Genomic DNA, 9,112 nt, shown 5'->3' with positions numbered 1-9,112 from the left:
GAATACGTATCGTCTCGGTCGTTTTCTTGTACCTAAACCACGCAAAGTCGGCCTAATAAATACACTGGTACGTAGAGATCTCATGATATATTCACCTAACAGATTAGACACAGATAAGATCCGGGAAATATTTATCAATAATGGTCATTCATTGTAACTTATTGATGATTGCGTTGACAAGAAGTTTGATCATTTTAAATCTCCTAAAATGTTTGGACCTGCGAAGTGCCCTGTTTATTTAATACTACGGTGGATAGGGGACAAGAGTGCAAAATTATCTAAACAGATTGTTAGAAGTGTTTCTAATTGCTTCTATTCTGTTTCCTTGTGTTTGGTATACACTATAAGACCTGCTTTTCCTTCTTTTCGCAAAGATAGTTTGCCCTACATCCAAAATAGTAATATTGTTTATCAATATAAATGGCAGTGGTATACTGGTTATGTCGAGTGAAAATCTTTTCATTAGCTAACACGTATAAACCAGCACGTTCCATCCCCCTCTCTCTCTCTCTCTCTCTCTCTCTCTCTCTCTCTCTATATATATATATATATATATATATATATATATATATATATATATATATATATATATATATATATATTAGTAATATGAAAAATGAAAGTTAACTACATGGAAAGAAGTGTGTAATGACACTACAAAAAGATCACTTGGAAATGCAGTTATATTTTATTGTGTACAATAAATGTCAGTTCTTTCATGGGTTTTTGTTGCTGTTGTTTTTTTTACTGGAAATCACTCAATCTTCAATGATTTGGGCTTGATTTTTCCATTTTTGCATGTCCAAAATAAAGTGCTGTATATTTGTATCCCGCAACAGCCGGGATCAATCAGCCCATATGCTGATCGTATAATACCAGAACAACACCGGAAAAACAATGGATTGACCGAATTCCCTGCACACTTTGCTGCGAAAACAAAAGAGTAACATGACAATTTAGGATAATGATAAAGATAATTGTCTGAAAAAATTTGAATAATATAGATCATTCTGTTGTATAGTCAGGTGGGAGATATTAAAACGTGTCATGTTTATATAGTGGGTGGACATATTGTTCGTTTAAGATTTGTATTAAAACGTATTAATCTTAATGTATTATTTTTTCACCGTGGGTATGATATTGACGTGTAAACTGAGTCATGTTGTATTAGAGAGTTATCACACGGGCATATTTTACAGTTCATATATAAGAATAATAATATATGCTTTTTTTCTTGAGGAATTCTTGTATATTCACTTGCTGAGCTCCGTGACGCAACCATGAAACGACCAGCACCATCCAATAGAGACATTAGTTCTTTCTTTTGTGAAACCACAAGAACAACACTATATTTTTATAATATAAATTTATTTCAGTTGTTAATCAAACTCAAACTGTCGACTCTCAACCTCCCGACGTCTGACCTCATTTCCGTTACGTCATCATTCAAAAACACACGTATCCCTTACGTGTGACTTTTCCACGTCTGCCTGCCCAAGGTTATTTTGTTTATATTTAACCTAGCTAATTTATATAAACATATCAGCTAAAATCAATTGTTACACTTAATTCCATAGACAATAAATAACTCCCAATAAAACTATTTTAAGAATATCGTAGATAAATAGATAGATAGGCAGGTAGATCGATAATAACTAATAAACTTTTAACAATGATAATTATTGAATAATTAGGATGACAGCAAACTTACTGGGACATGAAAGTTTATTTGAATTTGTACAGTTTTGGGGGCTTTCTGTTCGTGTTATACTATCATGACACATATCATGGACTATTATAGCACCATTATAAAGATTTAATTTTCATTTAACTCCACCGTTGATCAACATTAACTTTTGAAATGCTACCGTGTTTACTCAGTCAATAACACTAATCTATACGATTGGGATAAATTAGTTAAAAGCCAAGATTCAGAAGAACTGTAAATATAAACACCAAAAAAAAAACCAAACGGGAAGCATCAATATTAAGAAAAACATCAAACTAGTAGAAAGCAGTACAAAAAGAGACATGCCGATGTGATAAATCCATTCAAATGAAAACTGTGCGCACTTTTTGTACTACAATCATTCAGCGAACGAATAACCATACGAAATGGACGTAGTATTAAAAACGAGGATAGAACATACAAGTGTGAACAGACAAACACAACCAAGCTACAATACCGGACTTGATGATAGTTATCAAAAGCAAAATACCACAAAAATGGTAAATTTAATCTATCCTAGTAAATTAGAAAGTGTAGATTAAATAGGTAGAAGGTCTAGGCGAATCCATGGGGGTTAGTTGAAAAACATGGAAGATTTCAGAGATGTTGCGTAATATAAATAATTGTAGGATTGACACCATGCAATCACTGCGCTGTGAAAACACTTTGAATGTAAGGAAAAAATGTTGTGTGCAAATCAATCTTACTCGTTTATATGCTGCATATATTTCCAGTTAGAAAATAAAATACAAAAAAATATATATATTTCACGAATCAAATAACAACATCTGTCAGAAATACGATATACTGATATTCTCCTTGAAAAGATTGGTTTGAACAACACAAAAAAACGAAAACGAGATAAACATTGGGGATACATATCAGTAAGAATGTCGAAGTCTCTTGTGATGAATTGAATTGTGGCCAGAAGCTAAGAAAAACAGATGTCTTACCGTGGGTGTGCAGCGAGTGCGTTCAGGCCGAGAAAAGGCTTGAAAATACTTTTTTTGTGTGCTATAATAGTCCATGATATGTGTCATGATAGTATAACACGAACAGAAAGCCCCCAAAACTGTACAACTTCAAATAATCTTTCATGTCCCAGTAAGTTTGCTGTCATCCTAATTATTCAATAATTAACATTGTTAAAAGGGGGCACGGTCCTTAAACTGCAGTGCGCTCCCGAGGGGGGGGCGTCACCTCAAACACGCAAAAGGGAATAAATCCGAGAAAATACGATCTCCACTCCCGCACCTACTCTCCTGCCAGATGTGGAATCCCTCCAGCACCGAAAAATGAAGCTCGTTTTGTAGTTTCCAGCTTCACGCGCACACGAGATTTTGCGAGAACGCATATAATAAAATGCTGGCGGCCATCTTTGTTTTCCTTTTCTCGGCCAGAACTCATTCGCTGCACACCCGCGGTAAAACTTCTGTTTTTCTTAGCTTCTGACCAGATGAATTTTAGAGTGGTTGAAGTTTGTTGCGTCCGTACAGGCCGACAATCGCTGTCACCGAGGAATTTATGAAAATATGCTGCAGCGATAAAAAGAACTGATTTGTTACTATAATCTAACCAGAGGCATGGCGCGGGAAACATGTAGGCCCCGTTGTTCTCAAGATTCCAGAAAACATAATTTCTATTATAGGTGAAAAATCGCTTACAAGAAGCTCTAGTGAATAAACTGGAGGACAGTTATGAGCAGGGAATAAAAAACCGACGTAGTGAATATTGCATCTGCGATATAATTAAAGATCAAGTAAATTCAATGAGTGAATTCAACCGAATACTGCGAACAATAAGGGGAAAAAAATAATGCGCTGAGAAACGAAAAGCAAAAAATACACATTGAGAAATATAAAACTACATAGATATCAGGCAGATCACGTTGTGATATTTCAGTTGTCCTGAAGCATTATTACGGATATAACGTCAGTATCACCGTCTATTTGGTGTCTGGGAGTCGCAAACTAATTCAACTTGAAACAATGGACCAATGGCAATATTTAGTTTTCTATCGCTTATTTCACACTAAAGAGCACCGAGCATTATCAGGACTTTTGCGTAACCTCGAAAGTCATCACTTAATCTGTAAACTATTTCAATCCACCGTAATCTCTCCTTTTGTCTTTTTTGCTAGTTTTATAACAACAATTATTTTATGACATATCATGTCTCCAATAAGTTTCCTTTGTAAGTGTTTTATTTTTATCTAAATATTAATTTACTTGTCCCTAGTCAAAGTGTCACACACAAAAAAAAAGCTTCACATGTGCAAGCTCTAATTAATGAGAAACGAATTACATCTTTATCAGTTTAAAATAACTAAAATCATTTCCTGCCCAAATAATTTTCAAACAAAAACATGGCGGTTTCAAATTGGCTATTTTATTTCATAATTAAAGAGTCATGTTGAGATGAGTTTTTGTGTTATAGTTTCTTTTTAAATAAGAAAAAATGCAAGTAAATTGACATCTGTTACTTTATCATTTATATTAAAAAAATATTCAGAAAAAGAAAATGTTGTTTGCTGAATTTTTCATCGCAATAAATCTATATTTTTAATATCAAAATTTCAATTCTTTTTAGCTTTGAAAGTTTAAACAAGAATTTGCTCAAAATTGCTTCAAATTCTTCGTTATTTGTTTTATTTTATTTTTATTCATTTTATTTATAATGAGTTTAAATGGTTTCCAACTACCGTGGACGTTTCATGGGTTCTGCTAGTTATTATTATTATTATTATTATTATTATTATTATTATTATTATTATTATTATTATTATTATTAAGGGGGCTTTGTATTTGAGACGCGTTCGCCCATGTTCTTAACCTATAATATCCTTTGATTGTCTCACAATGTTATAACGCAGATGATCACGAAAAGGTGCAAAAGAAAAACAGAAAATAAAATCACTGCTGACAACCTAAAAATATCACGGCATCAGAAACAACTACATTCAACTATGGCTACCAAAACACAGGGGAAAGAAAATTAAGACTACGTGTATATAAGAAAACAATACGGTAAGTTACGTAAACAGTAAAGTCAGCAAATAAACGCAGAAAAAATATAAAATATACGTAAGTGAAAATGCAGTACATTTGGAAAAATACATATGGACTAAGTACTGCTGCAACATCTAAGCAGGAGCTGTATAAAAACCTATCCTGCCTTAACAGAGTACAAAATAGACTTCGTGGCTTAGTGGGGTTTGTCTTTTTCTCTTCCCTGCAACCTCTCTCCCACAGAATAAACGTTGCGAGCCTTTCTTTATATTATCATAATTTCCATCGCAAGTGCTCATCTGAGCTCCAATATCTGCACCCCCGTCTTCGTCAATCTTTCACGATAAACACTCGTCTAGCTGAAACCACTGTCAATAATTTTCCCCACTCTTTATCTGTGCCTTAATCCAAACGTAGAATCAAAGAACAAAGCTTCTTTCTTAGAACTGCACGCCTCTCTACCACTTGCCTGTTTCCCACCTGACTACAACTTGGATGTCTTCAAGTCCAGTCCAACATAAACAAATTGCTGACGAACCGCCTGCTTAAGTAAGAGACTTTATCAAATCTCTAATACTAACGATTACTACGACACTATCCCATTGATTACTGCGCACGCAATAACCATTATCCCCAAATGGCTTCCGGGCCTTGATAAGTGGTGACCTCCATGTAAAAACATTTAAAAAAGACAGCGCTTTAAAAATATAGACAAATTGCATAGCTACAAAACTGAATCAATGTCGATCGAAAAAAAATGTCGTCCGTGTATGATAAAACTGCGTAAGGAAAAACATCTCCTATCCTTAAAAGAAAAACAACTGACAATATTTAAATATTAGGGAAGTTAATAGTCAACAGCAAAGCCCCCACATCACTGTACAACGGTATGATTTAGCATGGAAGTTGCAATAATAACAAAGTACTAAAATACTGGGAAAACATTTTGCTCCAACAGAGAATCCAGTCATTTGAGCTTTAAAAATGTTTATTTAACTGTTGTACTCAAACGAAAGAAATGGTTACAATATAACTTAATAATCAAGAACAAACAAATAATGTGGAATAAAATCGTATACTTTAGTTACCATATTTTGCAGACACATCGGTCGGGCTTAAAGATAAGAGGGCGCAGAGAAGGATGGCGACTTTCATCATGTTTTGCATTTCCAATATCTGTAGTGAGATTTCTCAGCTTCAAAAGGGCATGAGGAATGGTTCGAAAAAATCGCTTCTTATATATAGACATTTAATTACAGGAAAAATGATGTCACTGAAATTATTAGAATTACGAGGATTTAAATAGATAATAAAATAAAGGACACCTGCAGAAAGAAATAATAACAATAAGAATATAATTATTTAATATGTTGTTTATTTTTTATTGTTGATCATTTGAATCTTGTTGCTGATTTCTATTTGTGATCTAATATATATTTATACTAGCATTCCACGAAGCAATGCCCGGTCATAAGATCCGCTTAAACATGATATTTTCATTCATAGAGATTGAATATTTATTATTGTAGAGAAAATTCTTTATCCATTGTTATATTAAATATAATATATAGTACAGAGATCAACCCGTTGTGAGAGTGAGAGAGATCAACACTATACACATACACCAGTCTTTTTTTCAGTTGGCATGTTGTATTAAATGGCGCCCAAAAGTTGTTGTTCAGCTATATTCTACTCAAAAATCTACAACAATGAATAACTCTGTCGTGTTCAATCAGACGTGCTTGAATAATGACTTGGTGGCAAAGTATATACAAATATATATATATATATATATATATATATATATATATATATATATACATATATATATATATATATATAGTCATCCACATACAGTACCGTTTCGTTGTATCACAACTTATCAGTGCGGCTAGACAAACACCTTTCCCGAGCCGGGGATTGAACCTACAACCGTCGACAGTCGGCAGCTCTCACCATTCGGCTACGAATCAGTGCCGTAAATATTTCTCCTAGAGTGTGTATTAAATCCACACCCTCCCGTCGCAAAGTGCTCGAACCATCACCTTGTTTACAAACAAATTAATAGTGGGCTTCGCTTAATCGCTTTAAATACACGTCGGGTGAAGATATATGTATATATATATATATATATATATATATATATATATATATATATATATATATATATATATATACATAGGTTGTCCCAGAAGTCGCGCACCATATATTTATATTTATATTTTTTTTGTTTCAGATTTTATTCGGCCCAGAAGTCGCGCACCATCTATTTATATTTATATTTATATTTTTTTTGTTTCAGATTTTGATTCGATATGGGCGAGAAATTTACAATGCAAGAAAGAGTTAAATTGATTTTTATGTTTGGAAGAGATGGGGCTACATACCGCTCGGTAGCTAAAGAATTCAACCGCGCTCATCCCGAGCGAGAAAAACCATTGAGCCATACAACCGTCTGCCGTTTGATCAAACGTTTCCAAGAAACAGGTTCAGTTGCTGACCGCGAGAGATGTGGTCGACGAAAGAGTGTAACTGATTAGGAAACATGAACTATGATTTGGGCGAATGTTGCTAGAAGCCCCGTGAAATCAGTAAGGAGAATAAGCCAGGAGCTTACGATTAGCAAATCATCAGTACATCGTATTCTTAAAACACAGAAATGATTAATAAAATTGATATTCGTTGATATTCATATTTGTTTTTATATAAATCTACATGGTGCGCGACTTCTGGGACACCCTGTATATACGACTTGAATGATTGGCTAGCGTGTATTAAATGATGGATACATAAATGTTGGTGTTTATCAACTGACAGACAGAATGTATATAAGTTTTACGGTGTAAAATGTGTTGTTTGAGCTGGACTGAAACGATGGCGTGAAAATATAGACATGTCATTCTGGAGAGTTACCAACTACTTGTACAACATGTACTTCAAACGATGAGAGAGCACAATATTTTATCGATGGAGAGTTAGACAAATGTTATTTGGTGAAGAAGAGGAGTATATATAATAGCAACAATCTATATAATAGACAGAGTTTGTAAAACATTTAAGAGTTTTATATGAGAGTAACAACTGGGAGGAATTCATATACCTGTTTCTTTCGAAAGATAACACCACACAAAGATTTATTCCACTCTATTGGAGAAAATCTTCGTCATGTGCGAGAGAAAAAAAATGCTGCCTTGTAGTTTTCCTTAAAAGGCTTTGGAACCTCACCCAGAAAGAAAAGGCGTAGTAGCGAACACGGTAGGGCGACTGTCTACCTCACTGAAATTACTTTCGGCCAGAAGCTGCGGCCTTCTCTGCTGCCAGTCATCGCTGGTTCGCTCCACTGGAAATTAGCATTGGAGGTTCAGAGGGTGTTTATCTGATGCGCAACATATACTACACCTGAACTGCGCAAGAAAGTTAGGAGCTAAGACGGAAAGTCCTGTACAGAAGGATAGAGCAACGAGGCCCTGACTAGTCATGGTCAAAGCTGACGGACTGCATGATGGTGATGGTGGTGGTGATGATGATGATGATGATGATGATGATGATGATGATGATGATGATGATGATGATGATGATGATTGAACACAAAGCACAGTTGTGCTTTAAAAAATCCGTGGTGGCGACGAGTCCTGAAAATAATAAGCGTTGTGGTCGACTATCGTATGTTGACAACGACCAATTAGGAGCCTTATTCAAAGCCAATTCACGTACAACTGTTTGAGAACTTCTGAATTTTACGTAACGTATACGACGATTTCCAACCACTTGAGAGAGATTGGAAAGACAAAAAAAAAAAAAACGTGATAAAGGGGTGGCTCACGAATCGAGCGACAACCAATAAAACGCTGTTATGAATTGTCATCTTTAATTTTTTTAGGCAACAAAAACGACCCGTTTCTCAATCGCGTTGTGACTTTCGATGAAAAGTGGGTACTTTACGACGATCGGCGACGCTCATTTCACTGGTTGGACGCTAACGAAGCTCCACGATACTTCCCAAAACTAGAGTAGCAACAAAAGAACGTTATGCTTACTATTTGATGATCTACAACCGATCTCATCCATTACAGTTGTTTGTTTTGTTTTTTAGGGAATCGAACAAATTACGGCAGAGAAATATTGTCAATAACTTGATGGAATCTATCAGAAATGTATACAACCACACACAGCATTAGTTAGTGCTATAGATTAGCGCACAAATAATGTCGTTTTTGACGTTCAATTCGTCAAAAAACGATATTATTTTTGCACCAACCTAATAAAAGGTCCACTTTTCCTTCATGACAATGCTTGGCCGCACGTTGATAAACCGATTATACAAAAGTTGAATGAATTGAGCAAATAAACTCTGTCTCATCTGCTATGCTCTCTA

General features: G+C 34.8%; 1 long non-coding RNA gene across 1 annotated transcript; it reads right to left on the bottom strand.

The window, feature by feature from the left end:
- Positions 1 to 665: 665 nt before the first annotated feature.
- On the bottom strand, positions 666 to 6,082 carry LOC145276602 (uncharacterized). The gene is made up of 2 exons (XR_013867962.1): positions 5,826 to 6,082; positions 666 to 927 (listed from the first exon to the last, which is right to left on the bottom strand). It is a non-coding gene; the product is annotated as an uncharacterized LOC145276602 (long non-coding RNA).
- Between the last annotated feature and the right edge of the window lie 3,030 nt (positions 6,083 to 9,112).

The sequence above is a fragment of the Euprymna scolopes genome, chromosome 1, assembly GCF_053919585.1.
Source record: "Euprymna scolopes isolate OS-2025 chromosome 1, ASM5391958v1, whole genome shotgun sequence".
Taxonomy (NCBI): Eukaryota; Metazoa; Mollusca; class Cephalopoda; order Sepiida; family Sepiolidae; genus Euprymna; species Euprymna scolopes.
Note: the sequence above shows the minus strand (reverse complement) of the source record. Positions and strands in the feature narration are given on the sequence as shown.